The following is a 15233-nucleotide window of genomic DNA, read 5'->3' on the forward strand; positions in this document are numbered from 1 at the left end:
TATGATTAATGCGCGCGCGACACATTCATAACTGTTCCAACACGTTGGCATTCCACGGTGGTTCCTATGAACTGTACTTTTGGCTAGGCACAAGCGCGCCAAGCTCGGCAAAGGTTGGATGCAAAAGCCCTCCTCGCTGTATCAGCTGCGGGGTCGGTGCTCGAAGTTTCTACGTGCAATGAGAGCAGTGAAACATCACATTAAATTTCCTCGGTATATACAAGGCTGAAGAACAATACTTGTCAGCGTCGAAATCATTCAAGCAGAAAAACTAAAGCGCGACAAATGATTTGCCCGCTCGGAGGTATATGCAGACGCCGCGAAAAACTACGGATGGATGGATGGATGGATGGATGGATGGATGGATGGATATTATGAGCGTCCCCTTTGGAACGGGGCGGTGGTTTGCGCCACCAAGCTCTTGTTACTATACCGCCTAATATCCTACCTCGGTTAAACAATGAAAAAAAAACACTATGAACTACCACGCCCAAATTTTCTGATCCCCTATTGCGAACTGTGCTTTTGTACGTCTCCGTTTTTTGTCGTTTCCTTACTTTTCTTCCACCAATCTTTCAATCGCCTCTTACTAATGTCTATTGCGGACATGTTTGCCTTACCACTGCTCCAGCCAAACCCAAGGGCTTCAAGGAGGCCAGTGGTACCTAAATCGACCGCTGGGTAGACGTCTTCGCATTCTAATAAAACATGCTTCGTCGTATCCCTAGCTTTACAGCAGCAAGCACATGCTTGTTGTTCCTTCTTATATCGCTCTTTATAGGTGCGTGTTCTAAGGCATCCCGATCTCGCTTCGAAAAGTAATGAGCTTCCCTTTGAGTTATCATAAATGGTTTCTTTCCTGATTTCGTTTTTTCCTCTTAAGTAGTTACTCATGGCAGGTTTCTTTTTTTCATTCCTGCCACCCATGAGATTAATTCAGCCTCTCTGACTTTTGCGCTTGACCTTTTTTGTTGCTGTGTTGCCCACCCTACAGGCCGCATACTTGCCTTGTTCTTTTCCTCCACTGTGAATCAATATTTTTCCTGTACAGATACCTGAACACTCTCCCAGCCCATTTACTTTCTTCCGTATTCCTCAGCCGTTCTTCATACTCAATTTTACTGCGAGCTTCCCTCACTTCAAAAGTAGTCCATCCCATATCACCCTGCACAGCTTCATTTGTAGTCTTCCCGTGAGCGCCCAATGCGAGGCGACCCACTGACCTTTGGTTCCCGTCGAGTCCTGATTGTACCCCTGATTTATAGCAAACAAACGCATTTCCAAAAGTAAGTCCTGGAACCATTACTCCTTTCCACATACCTCGGAGGAGCTCGTACCTATTGTATCCCCATAGCGCTCTGTGCTTCATTATGGCTTCATTTATCTTCCCCTTTACTGTTATTGTTTTTTCCCGTGTTTCTATATATCTATTGCCTTTGTTTATCCATATACCAACGTATTTGTATTCTTTTACCTGAGGTAGTATTTCCTGGCCCTATATAGCCAATGTCTGTTCACTGTTTTCATTGGATGCCACAACACCTGATTTTCTAACACTAAATTCCAAACCTAAATTGTTGCCTTGCTGTCCCCAGATATTAGCCAGACGTTGCAAATCATTTTGCTTGTTAGCTAGCAACACAAGGTCGTCCGCATAAAGTAAACCTGGAAGTTGCTGCTCTACTACCGCACCCGCCTGTTTGTATGAGAGATTAAACCCGATATTACTTCCTTCTAGCGCCCTCTCCATCCTCACCATGTACATCATAAACAGCAGCGGGGATAAAGGGCACCCCTGCCTCAGTCCCTTGTTGATATGAACTCTCTCCTCGCTCCTCATCCCTTCCCATTCAACGCAAACAGTATTTTGTAGGTAAATCTCTCTCAAAAGCTGTAGACAATCGTTACCTAAGCCTTCCCCTTCCAGAATATCCCACAAAATGTTGCAGTCTACGTTGTCGTAGGCTCCTGTAATGTATCAAAAAGCCACATACAAAGGTCCGCTTTCTGCTTTTGATATTTCAGTACACTGAGTAAAAACAAACAAGTTATCATCCAAACGCCTACCTATTCTGAAGCCATTCTGAAGCTCTCCCAAAATGGCATTATTCTCTGCCCATGCTGGAAGCTTTAATTTGATTGCCTGCATTGCTAGCCTGTATATTACCGATGTAATGGTCAACGGTCTATACGAGTGAATTCTGTCTTTCTCCTCTTTACCTTTATAAATTAAATTCAATATACTTTGTCGCCAACTGTCTGGTATTCGTCTATGTTTTAACGTGTTTTCCACTGCTTTCACCTGAGCTTCCTTACTTTTTAGTCCTAGTTCATTTATCAGCCTAACGGGAACCTTGTCTAGCCCTGTCGCTGTGGGCTTAGAAATTTTCTGTTCCGCTTTCTTCCAGTTTAAAGTTGTCAGCACCAGCTCCTTTTCCACTTGGGTCTCTTTCATGCTCTTTTTTTCATCAAGCACAACCTCGTCATTCCCTTGGAAAGATTCGGCTGTTGCTTTTCGGGTGTAATTTATTGCCGCTTCTCCTTCCAGTCTGTTTTAATCTTCGTCTAGGATATGTTGTTGTATTGTTGTTGACTTCCTGCCTAAGAATCTTATGTGGTTCCAAAATATTCTAGGTGCGGCCTCCTTTTTCTCACGTATTTCTGACAACCAACGTTCACTTTCACCTTTTAATTTTGCTTGCACGAGTATTTGAACCATAGACTTTTTCTCCCGGTACATTTCCCATTTACTGGCTACTTCATCCTGTGGCAACTCCGCCTTCTTTGCCTGCCTGTGCTCTCGAGATGCCTTCTGTCGTTCGGCGATCGCTTCTCGTATCTCCTTGTTCCTCCAGCTTTTCGTTTTTTTTCCTTTCCAACGGACATGTTTCTCTTTCCGTATTTCTGTCGTTATTACACTTACACGCTTACCATATTCGCACTTATTACTTGGCCATTTGACAAATTCTTCCTCAACTCTAGTGACTGTACTTGCTATTTCTTCAGCGTTCAAATTTGGACTGGCCGTTTTGCTCTCCTTGCTCTCTTTCCCAACTACATATCCCATTTTCAAAATCATGCGTGTATGGTCACTCCCTATGCTGTTAAACCCTTCCTCATCGATGACCATTTCTCTCAACTTATCATGAATTCCTTCTGTCATCAGACAGTAATTAATGGTCCATTGCCGATTTCCCACTTCCCACGTGATCTGTCCTTCACACTTAGGCCCTGTATTCACGATCATGAGGTTAGTTGCTCACAAAGGTCTAGCATTGACTGCCCGTTGTTGTCGGTATAGCCATCTAAATCCTGTATGTGGGCATTCATGTCACCTAATAGGACAATTTCAGCTTTATTCCCGAAACCTTTAATATCCGCGCTTATGCATTCCGCTAACTCTATTCTTCTCTGTGCAAATTTTTCCGGTCCACAAATACGTAACGCCCAGCTAAGTTTCTTTCCCACTCATTGTCCCTCATAACCAAAGATGCTCTTGACATTGTGAATTTACTCTTTTCCATTTGGTTCCCTACTGAATGAGCGTTCCAAATCCCCCTCCCTTTCTTTCCGACTTAGTTCTGTTGCGCCCTTCCCAAACATAATTTTCAATAAGTGGCGGCTCTTCTGAGTCTCTAAGGTGCGTTTCTGTAACCGTATACACCCCTATTTGTTTTCTATGTAACTGCTCCTCAATCTCTGCCCACTTTTCCTTTCTTCTGCTGCCATGCATGTTTATGTATCCTATTGCATGGCGAGCATCTTTTTCTTGCTTTCCTCATTTTTCTGTTATCGACGGCGATGCTCTTCTGATGTTCCCCTAGGGGACCTTCTTCATTACTATCTACTCTGACCTCCTCAGCGCCCGCGGGCCCCCTAAAAAAGCAACAGCGCGACCACCAAGTCGCCAGCCCACTTCTCGTGCTAGCCTGTAATTCAAGTGGATCCCGTCTCGTTTAAAACCACCACAACTTCTTACTTCCCTGTTTACCTCGACAACCTCGAAGCCTTTCTCTCGGCTCATTTTCCATATTGCCTCATTAGCAGCCACTACGGCTCTTTGTACGTGACCGTCAGGCACAGGCACCTCCGGCACCGTGCACTCCACGATCTGCACCTCAGGGAATAGCTCGCGCAAGTCGTCCACCCCCTTCGCCAAGCGCTGGGCTAGTCCTGGCCCTTTCCTGTTTAGGACGTCATTTAGCCCACCTGCTACTATGACAAGGTTGCGCACGTGGGCATTTTCCTGGAGCTTTTCTTTTGCTCGCTCCAAGACAGAACCCAGTGTCCGCCGTGGAAATGTCCCTACCGCCACTCTTTTGTCGCCTTTCACCCTCTCCACAATTGCTTTTGAGCACCCAGCCAGGTTTGAATCGTCAGCGATAATCACCCTTTCACTCTCTCCTACCACTCCCTGCTTCCCTTTGTCATTTTCCGCGTGATTCGGACTCGCCAAGGGGCATTGTCCCCTGGGCTCCTGCTTTGTCCGCGTCGCGGCCTCAAGGTAGGTGCCGCTCTTTCCAGCTAACCCTTCATCACCCTGCATGCGTTCCACGTATTTCGCTGACCCTCTCTGGCCTGTCGCGTCGGGGGTCTGCGTTCCATTGTCACGCACATTCTCGGCCACAATGGCGGCCCTGTTGAACTTTTCCTCGGCTGCTTCAAGTCTTTTTTCAACTACCTGTTCAGCTCATTTTTGAGCTCTTGCATCTGTTTGGGAAGCTCATCCTGGAAAGCCTCCCTTTTCTACAGCCTAGTATCGACATCACATTGTGGATGGGATGGATGGATGTATCTTATGAGCGTCCCCTTTGGAACGGGGCGGTGGGTTGCGCCACCAAGCTCTTGTTATTATACTGCCTAATGTCCTACCTAGGTTAAACAATTAAAAAGAAACACTATGAACTACCACGCCCAAATTATCTGATCCCCTATTGCGAACTGTGCTTTTGTACGTGTCCATCTTTTTTCGTTTCTCGACTTCCAAGCTACCATTTAAAGACTACAAACACTCAACGTCCCACCCGGCTGCACGTGTTGGAGCAAGTGGCAGGAAAGGACGCTCTAACCATCCTCCAAAACAAATATACACGAAGCACACCCGCGCACCCGAAATACGAGAGACGAAAAAAAGAAAGAAATAGAAAGCGACCCAATTACCATTTAAAGGCAAAAAAACAGCAAATAAAAAACATAAACAAGCTCAAAGCATGCACAAAAGCTTATGATTTCGCCACCGCCACGTAGCCCCGAAAGGCACGTCCCATTCGCCACAAAATCCCAACAACCACACGCTGTGGGCACCCCTGCCCACAGCGCCGTCACGCAACAGGAAGGCGTTTTGGGGCCAGCCCCTGGGGCCGGTCTTCACGCCTCCCCATTCTAGCCACCCTACTAGAAGGGCAGTGCAGCGGGCGTAGGCGGCGGCACATTGAGAGCCTGACACCGCTGGTGGCGCTGCAGTCGACCAATCTTGAATGTGATCGCCGTTATGCACGTGGTAGTGGACGTCCGCTATGCTTGTTAGGCGGTGTTTCTCGTTTTTTTTTTTGTGTGTGAATGTTGGCTACTGCAACGACCGAATGGCTCAGAAGCAATGCCTGAACCATTGTTTCGCCCACCGGGGTGCAACATAGGATACTCCCGGATCAAGCAAACGGCCAAACTCGTTATTCAAAGCACCCGCCGACCCGCAGAGAAGAAGCGTGTGGGAGCGCAACCTTCGCAGAGACGACAGGAGACTCACACCTGATTGTGCTGTTTGTGAGATGTATTTTGAGAAGCGTCTCATCATGCGAGACTATGTTCATTATATTAACGGCATGGAGGTGCGAATTCTGCGCAGGATCCCGATGCTCACCCCAGACGCCATTCCAACTATTCTACCGAACGGTGCCTCATATTTACGCAACCGCTTGCCTACTAAAAGAAATGAAGGAACAGGAAATCTGCAAAGGATGACGTGCCCAGGAAAAAACCACGACTGTCTACTACAGACGAGCCTGATGTCTTGGACGAGCCCACGACAAGCGAAGGCGCCGTTGCCTCCTTGAAAGTTGCCTCCTTGAAAGAAATGAGAGTGCCTGATAAGTACCGGACGTTTCATGAGCTACGTAACGCTGAGTGTGCGTGTTTTACGTCTTGCTCCCTGAACGCCGACACAGGGGACGTCAGCGTAGAAAAGGCAGTGTTTTTTACTGTAAACAGTTATGGTGTTTTCAACCCCAGAACATTTGTGCTCGGGAAGTTCGTAGGAGAGGCGGCAGTAGTTACAATGCGGGATGTGGAAACCGTTCTGGGTCAAGCGTGCGCACTGCACTTGTGTAAAGGAGCAGCTGCTCATCCTGATTCCTTGTTGAGCAACCTGACTACAAACAAGGCCAAATACAGTTCAAGTGTAGGTCTGTTTTCAGCATGAAGTGCCTTGGAAGCGCGAAGAAAGAGGGAACGCCTTGCATCAGCTGCAAGTATTTAAGAAAGACCCTTTTCATGCGGCAGTCGCGACTGAAGAAGCGTTGGAAAACAACGGCTAACACCTGTGCAAGTGCCGAGCGGAAGCTGAAGGTATGCAAGCGCAGGACCAAGAGGCTCTTGTTGAGGCTGGGAAGCCTTGAAGAACACATTCAGAGACTGAAAAAGGAATCTTCTGAATCTTCTGCTAGTACTGAAGAAGCATTAGCAGCAAAGATAGAATCACTATCTCCAAAACAGTAGCTTGCCGCCAAACAGTGCTTTGAAGCAACAAAAAGGAAGAGTTTATATGGAATGCGATACAATGAATGGATGCTGGAGTGCATTTTGCTCAATATAAGAAGCCCAAAGTTGTATCAGTACATAAGGAAGCAAAACATCCTTGCACTTCCGAGCGAAACCGCAATACGCAAGTACACTGCTCGCTGCAGAACTGGCTATGGCTTCAATGAAAAGATGCTGAGCGCGTTGAAAACCAAGGTAGCCCAACTAGACAATATGCACTGGCATGGAGGTATCGTCATTGACGAAATGAAGCTTTCTGAGCAGTTGATTGTGAACACAAGGAAGGCTTTGTAGATTTGGCGCAGTACACGCCTAAGGGCCAAGAATCACTGCTTTGCAATCACGGGCTTGTTGCCTTATTTGTGCCACTTGTGGGCAGATGGACACAGGTGCTTGGAACATTCGGTAGTCATGAGATTGTCAGAGGTGGTTTATTGCTGCTGATGAAGTCAGGTTATTCAGCGGTACGAGCTCCGGGTATCGTGAAAAATAATCCGTGATGATCAGCCACCATTTTCCCTCAAGAAAGAATAAATCCATCGCAATGCGCTGTCATGGCCTATCTGGAAACTTAATCTGTTGCAGAGGCATCTTTCGGTTGGTGCTCTGCTTGAGGCAGCTGTCGCAGTTCTTACAAGTCGTTCAATGTCCGCTTCGATACTTGGCCACCAAACTGAGCTCTTGGAACGTGCCCGGCACTTATCAATGCCGAAGTGTCCCTCGTGAATTATTTTAAGGACGGGCCGCCGTAGTGTCGATGGGATCACTATCCGAGAGCCGCACATGAGCAGGTTTTCAACAAGGGCAATGCTTTGCCTCACATTCCAGTAAGGCTTAAGGTCAAACCCAACGTCTCGACGGCTTGGCCAGCCTTTTGTACACAGGTTGACACACCGGGTCTTGCTCTTGCTCCTGGGCGATAAACTGTAAACTCGGCGCTGTTACCGGGACTGACGAAGTCACCAATCGCAGATAGCCCTGGATCTCGTCCTCCAGTTCCAGGGATTCCGTTTGTGGAAGAGGTGACCGAGAAAGCGCGTCCGCCACCGTCAAGTCCCGGCTTGGAACATGCACAATGTCATACGTGTAGCGCATCGGACGCATGCGCATTCTTTGTAGCCTCGGTGTTAGTTGGTCAATTCCTTTTGACCCAAACAAAGTTACGAGTGGTTTGTGATCTGTCTCGAGGCTAAAGCGCGTTCCTACAAGATAATTACGGAACTTTTCACTAGCCCACACGAGGGCAAGTCCTTCATTTTCAATTTGGGCGTATCGCCGCTCGGTGGTTGTAAGAGTTCTGGAAGCATAAAAATCACTTTGAATTGACCGTCTTTTTGCCTTTGGCGCAGGACAGCTCTAAGACCGTATGATGAGGCGTCTGCTGTGACCACTGTTTCCATGCTTGAATCGTAGGTTCCCAGAACAGGGTCCGATGAAAGAAGAGTCTTTTACTTCTTGAAGGCGGCTTCCTGTGCGGGACCCCACAGAAAATCCTGTCTTGAGCTCATCATGGACGAAAGAGGCTGAAGGACTTCCGCCATGCGGGTCACAAAGCGGGCCAAATAATTTGCCATGCCCATCACGCGCCGTAACTCTGTCTTGGACGTCGGGCGTGGCATTTCTGTCACCGCGTCAAGTTTTTGCTTATCGGGACGCACTGCGTTGTTCCCGATTGTATGTCCCAAAAATGAAATCTGCGTGACACTGAATTCGCACTTATCTCTGTTCGAGGTAATGCCCGCTGCGCGGAGGCGGTCCATCACTGTCCGAAGCCGCTCGTCATGCTGCGCCTGCGTCGCACCCCAAATAAGCACAACCTCCATGTGGCAGACGACTCCCTCCTGTCCTGAAAGAACCTGTCCCATTCGTCTTTGAAAATGTTCGGGGGCCGACGAAATTCCGAACGGAAGTCGGTTGAAATAAAATGGTCCGAACGGCGTGATAGAAGTTGTGTATTCTTTGCTCCCTTCACTCAGCGGTATCTGCCAGTAACCCGAGTTCGCGTCGAGTTTCGAAAACGTGCTGGCTCCCGTAGCATTCCGATGGTGTACTCGACGACCGGGATGGGATGCCATTCTCGTTGAACGTATCTGTTGAGTTCCGTGAAGTCAACACAGATTCGAACAGCACCCGAGGGTTTAAGAACGACGACCATAGGTACGCACCATGTAGTAGGCTCGGTCACAGGAGAAATGGCGCCTAGTGCTTGCATCCGCTCGAGCTCTTGTCTTGTTTCTTATAACAAAGGCAGGGGGAATCTACGCGGGGGCGACAGCGCGAAAGGCTTTGCTTCCGGATTCAACTTGAGGTCATACTATTCTTTGAAGTTCCCCAGTCCCTGGAACACTTGTGGAAAATCAAATTCGGGATCCAGTTTCTTCACTACGTTGATTGTGGTAGTCCGCAGAACCTTTCTATCGCTGGTTTCCCAAGAAGAGGGTTTCGGAGGCCTTGAAGAACGTACACATCCTCGCGGCTGTTCGTTCCCGCAAACGTCATATTCACAGCAGCCATACCAGACATGGCACGGGATTTGCCATCAGGTCACTGAAGCCGGCGCTTTGCTGGTTAAAGTTCTATCGCGGGAAAGATGCGAGTGAAGAGCTCCGCCGGAATGACCGTTTCGTCCGCGCTAGTATCTATTTTAAATACCACATTCGAGGATACAACAAGAACGGGAACTTCCCACCCGTAAGCGGATGAATGGGATGTGACTCCGAGGAAGCCGGGTTCCTCGGTCCGATTTTCAACGTTCCTGACAGTTCTGGTTGATCGGTAAACTGCCTCGAAGTGTCCCCTGTCGCACTTTCTGCTGAATGCATCTTTTGCAGGACAGGACGCTCGACTGTGCCTGTTTCTTCCGCACCAGCCGCATGGTTTGGGAACATTGTTTCCACTTTCAGGCGGAGGCGCGTTCTTCCCAACTTGTCGCATACTCCTCTGGGACTGTATTTGGTGAACTTCTGTTCTCGCAGGCGGTGAATCTCTGCCTGCTGTTGGTTGACGGTCTCGTGCTGTCGTGCCACCAACAATGCTTTCTGTAGTTTTAGGTCCGGATCGAGTTGCACAGCTCTCGAGATCTTACGGTCCTGGAGACCCACCACGAGACGATCTCGAATTAAATCCACCCGCAGCTCCCCGTAGTCGCACGTGGAGGCAAGCGCATGCAGTGCAGTAGCAAAATCCTCAACGGATTCGCCGTCTTGTTGCGTTCGGGTGTTAAACTTCACCCTTTCCTAAATGATGTTCTGTCGAGGAACAAAGTAGGCCTCGTACTCTTGCAGTACGACCTCAAACTTCTGGTCGCCAGGCTCAAGCTTGAACGTTTTGAAGATATCCTCGGCTTGAGGTCCCATTGGATACACCAATGCATCTACATGACTCTTTTCTGGCTTTCCGTCTAGTCCAGACGCAGTTCGGAAACGAAGAAATCACTCTTTCCAGGTAGGCCAGTCGTTGGGTGTTGCGAAGCTGAGAGGCTCGGGTGGAGCAATTTGAAACAAAACCATCTTACTTGGTCTTTGCTCGTAAGGTACCTGTTGGCGTGCCCGCCGTCTGGCACTGTTTAGTGGGCCCGCGGCGTCCTCGTTTCAGGGCTAGTCTGACGTCCGAGAGCCGTGGTGCCTCAAATCGGCGGGCGCCACTTCTGACACCATGTTTGCGTCGCGAACAGACGCAAAGAAGTGTGCGTCTTTCACCTTCGACAAGCAACAACCAAAGAACCTTTATTATCAGGAAGCAGCGGCTTTTATAGACCGCAACGCGAGTGCCCTAGCGGCGCTGTAACTGCTGACGCTGCCTAAGCTGCCGAGCTATCTTATCACACACTCAATCTGAAGCCGGAAAAGTGCCGCTTCGCTTACGATGAGCGTTGGTTCCTAGGCCACGTCATCAGCAAATCCGGTGTCCGCCCCGACCCGCAGAAGACAGTTGCCATAGCAGAGTTCTCGCAGCCCATCGACCGGAAGGCAGTGCGTACATTCCTTGACGTGTGTGCCTACTACAGGCGCTTTGTCAAGGACGTTTCACGCATCGCTGAGCCGCTGACACATCTAACCAAATGTGATGTCAAGTTCAACTGGGAAGCGCCGCGGGCCGACGCAATTCAAGAACTCAAACGACGCATGCAGTCGCGCTGGTGCTTGAGCACTTTGACGAGGACGCCAATAACGAAATCCACACTGAAGCCAGTAGCCTAGGCCTCGGTGCCGTTCTAGTCCAGAGGAAAGACAGACTTGAACTGGTGATAGCTTAAGTTAGCCGGCCGCTGTCAAAAGCGGAAGGCAAGCAATTATTCTACAACTGAAAAGGAATGCCTCGCCACCATTTGAGCTACAGCAAAATTTCGCCCTTACCTACATGACAGGCCATTCAAAGCCATCAGCGACCATCACGCGCTGTGTTGGCTAGCTAACTTAAAGGACCCTTCAGGATGGCTGGCGCGGTGGAGCCTAACATTGCAAAAATATGACATCGCTGTTCTCTGCAAGTCTGGACGAAAACGCTCTGTTGCCAGTTTCCTATCACGCGACCCCATTGACCCGCCGCCGCAAGATGACGACGCCTTCCTTGGAATAATTAATAAGCGCGTAAAACTTCGCTGAACAGCAAAGAGCAGACTTCGAGCTAAGAAAAAACCCAATCCCCTTCCACTCTGTGAAGAAGGATGACCAGCGAAGCCGTGTATGTGGACCCCTTAATGGCGAAATACACCTCCGCCGTGGTTCAGCCCGGCATTGCATCATCTCCGGGATCGGCACGCATGGGGAGTGCTTAACGCTGGCTTCACCTCCGCCGCGGGTCGGCCCGACATTGCACCACCTCCGGGATCGACCAATGTATTGGGAGTGCTTAACGCCTGCTTCAGCTCCACCGTGGGTGTGCTCGCCATTTCACTATCTCCGGGATCGGCCTACGCATAGGCAGTGCTTAACGCCTGTTTCACGTCCGCCGCGGGTCGGCCCGGCATTGCATTATCTCCAGGATCGGCCAACGTATAGGGAGTGCTTAACGCCCACTTCACCTCCGCCGCGGGTGGACGCTACATTGCACTATCTGCGGGATCGGCCCACGTATAGGGAGTGCTTAACTGCTTCACATCCGCCGCGGGTCGGCCTGGCATTGCACTTTCTCCGGGATCGGCTCACGTATAGGGAGTGCTTAACGCCTGCTTCACCTCTGCCGCGGGTGGGCACGGCGCTGCACTACCTCTAGGATCGGGCCACGTATAGGGAGTGCTTAACACCTGCACCACCTCCGCCGCGGGTCCGCTCGGCATTGCACTATCTCCGGGATCGGCCCACCTATGGGGAGTTTTTTGTTTACCAGGCCAACGACACGAAAATTTTCGTCGACGGTACAGGTACACAGCTTCGCTGTAAAAGCCTCGTCGAGTACTTGGAAGGGAACACCGATGTTGACCCTAGGGCATTTAGGCGAGGAATGTTCGTTCTCGCTCCAAAACAACCTACTCGTACAGAAGTACTTTTCACCAGTCCGCGCCAACTACTGCCTTGTTGTTCCCTCGACGCTGCGTCCAGAAGTATTGCAGGCCCTCCATATTGATCGGACCAGTGAACACCTTGGATTCTCCCGGACGCTATCGACGATTCAGAAACAGTAATATTTGCCGTGCCTCACCGCCGACGTGCCCATTACGTCAAGACATGCCGAGACCGTCAGCGACGCAAGACACCACTGACAAGACGAGCAGGATTACTGCAGCCAATCGAGCCTCCTTGCCGAACATTTCAGCAGAACGGTATGGACTTGTTGGGACCCTTTCGGACGTCAACATCCTGAATTAAGTTGATTGGCGTCGCGATGCACTACCTCATCCGCTTCGCTGAAACGAAAGCTCTGCCGAAAAGTAGCGAAGCCGTAGTAGGAAAATTCTTCGTCGCGAACATCCTGCTGCGAGATGGTGCCCCAGAAGTCATCATTACCGACAGAGGAACGGCCTATACAGTGGAGCTCACCCAAGCCATCCTGCAATACAGCGATAAAAGCTACAGGACGACAACTTCCTACCACCCACAGGCAAATGGTCCTACGGAGCGCCTGAATAAGACCCTCTTCGACATGCTCGCTATGTACATCGGCGTCGAGCACAAGAACTGGGATGCTGTCCTGCAGTACGTAACCTTCGATTACAACACGGCGGTGCAAGAAACAACACAGATCCCGCCGTTCAAGCTGGTTTGCGGCAGAAACCTGAGGACGATTCTCGACGCCATGCTGCCGCACGTCACCGACGAAAAGATAATCTTTACGTCGCGACCTATATACAGCACGCCGAAGAACACCACAGCTCGCCCGCCTGCGGATCAAGAACCAACCTTCGAGGACGCTACGTAGAGTACCAGCCCAGCGACCGTGTTTGGGTTTGGACCCAAACATGCCAACGAGGACACAGCGAGAAACTATTGTGGTGTTATTTCGGACCCTGCATGATCATCTGACAAATTGGCACCCTCGACTCCAGCAAATCGGCGTATGCCTCGCGGCAGTCTATGCCTCGCGACCGCTGGGCACTGAAAGTTTTGGACTATTTGGCTGCAACATGCATCCGAACGCAATGGGTTCGGCGCTTACACGCCAATGAAAAGAAACATGGGCCTTTTCGGGCCCCGGTACAGGTGAACCTGAGGACACCGTATGCAAAGGCTGTGAGCGAACGTGTGCGCGAAGAGGAGGCGAGGTGGCGGGCAGCAATGAAACAAAAGGCCACTTTAGATGTGTACCGCCAACACAAAAGACATGTCGAGGCCGTCTCGAGGTCTGACAATAGCCTGGGCAGTGCGCTGATGCTGGAGGCGCGGGCGGGAGCGCTGCGCACGCTTGTGTATCGCCGCTGCTTCGGCAGCTCTGCGGCCACTCAATCCGCCCGGTGCAGAACGTGCGAATCGGGGACGGAAAATACGGAGCACCTTGTGCTGCAGTGCCCGAAGCTGCTCCCTCGCCCAAGAGAGAGAGTCACCCTCCTACAGGCTTTCGTATATATTCCCATTGAAGCAGGGCGCGGCAGTGCGGTTACTTCTGTCACCAAGGCTCGGCTTCACATGCGATGGAAATTGGCCAGCCAGTGACAGTTGCCCTCTTCTATCCTCGTTCCCTATGGATCCCTATCTATTTCTATCTTCAAACTTTTCGGCCAGGACACAGTGAGTGTGACCACCCGTTCCAAAGGGAAGGGCCACTACGATCATCAATATCATCATCACCGGTGCGACCGAGATTGCTAGGCCGGACGCCGGCACCAGCGATTACACTGGAACCTACGATGGCTCATGCATGAAATCCGACGCGCTTGACTGTCAGATCATAAAGGTCAAATCGTATTTCCGCGATCGCCGACCATGTTCGCCGCTATCGCTCTGCTTTGAGTGGAACTTGCTTTTGTGGGCGGAAGCTCGCCCAATAAATGTTAGTTTCGTGATTCAGAAATTTGCCGCTATATTGCCGCTACTACGTGACAATACAGTGTTTTAGCTGAGCGTCTTTACAGTACGTTCCGCTCCGAGTCGGGCCGCTAAGCCACAGTGCAGTGGCGGGCGATTTTCACGTTTTAGTTAAACGTTTAGCGTAGCGGAGCCGACCTTTCGTAGTTACAGCGCCCTCTGGCCAAATACAGGATAATGAAAGAAAATAAAAACACCCATTGATCACTTTTATAAAGTAAAACGTATATATATATATATATATATATATATATATATATATATATATATATATATAACTTGTCCATGAAGCATCTAGACGTGCGCTTGTAATGCGGTACCAGTTCATTTTATCCAGTGGAAAATAAAGCGCCCTCTTGGGGAACGCCACCTGATAGCCAGCGAGCTTGCTTTCTGCACCCAATGCAATCCTTTCTGACGCCAACACTAGCCAACGTGCTGCGCAGCCCGCTCCGCTCACGGAGCTTGTAAGCGGACCGTATTTGTCGCTCCGCTAGCCCACTTGCGGGTAAGCGGAGGGCGCATGCGCACTTGCGCTTCCGCTCCGCTTAGCTGATGAGCGGAGCGTAAGAACGCCAAACTAAAACATCCTAATAGAGGGTTTTAGATTAGGGGGACGCAAGTGTTGGGGCCCGCTAGCGCTTGAGACCATGCTACTGCGCATGCGCAGTAACGTGGCCCCAAGCGCCAGCGGGCCCCAACGTCTGCGTCCCCGTAATCTCAAGCTGTCTAATATGGTCGCGTGCTTGTGCTGACACGAGTTTCCCAGTCCGAAATATTCTAGGTACAGCGGTGGCGTAGAGTTAGAACATCCGCCTCGCGTGCAAGAGGAGCGTGGTTCGAATCCCGGTGCCGCGCAATTTTCCACCGGAATAAAAAAAATCCGCGTGTTGATAAAATTGAATAAACAGGCCTGGGGTGTGGCCTGATCCCGGTAACCAGAACCGGTAACGCACTCTCTCACCAGAGCAGGATTTGCCACCCTGGTGTAGTACTTGGCCACAACTTCCTATATGA

The 15233-nt window shown here is 50.1% G+C and overlaps 1 protein-coding gene across 1 annotated transcript in view; it reads right to left on the reverse strand.

Moving 5' to 3' along the window:
- Positions 1–15233, reverse strand: part of LOC142575034 (neprilysin-1-like) — a 622756-nt gene that overhangs the window by 579598 nt on the left and 27925 nt on the right. The window lies entirely within an intron of this gene.

The sequence above is a fragment of the Dermacentor variabilis genome, chromosome 3 (genome assembly GCF_050947875.1).
Source record: "Dermacentor variabilis isolate Ectoservices chromosome 3, ASM5094787v1, whole genome shotgun sequence".
NCBI classification, from domain to species: Eukaryota; Metazoa; Arthropoda; class Arachnida; order Ixodida; family Ixodidae; genus Dermacentor; species Dermacentor variabilis.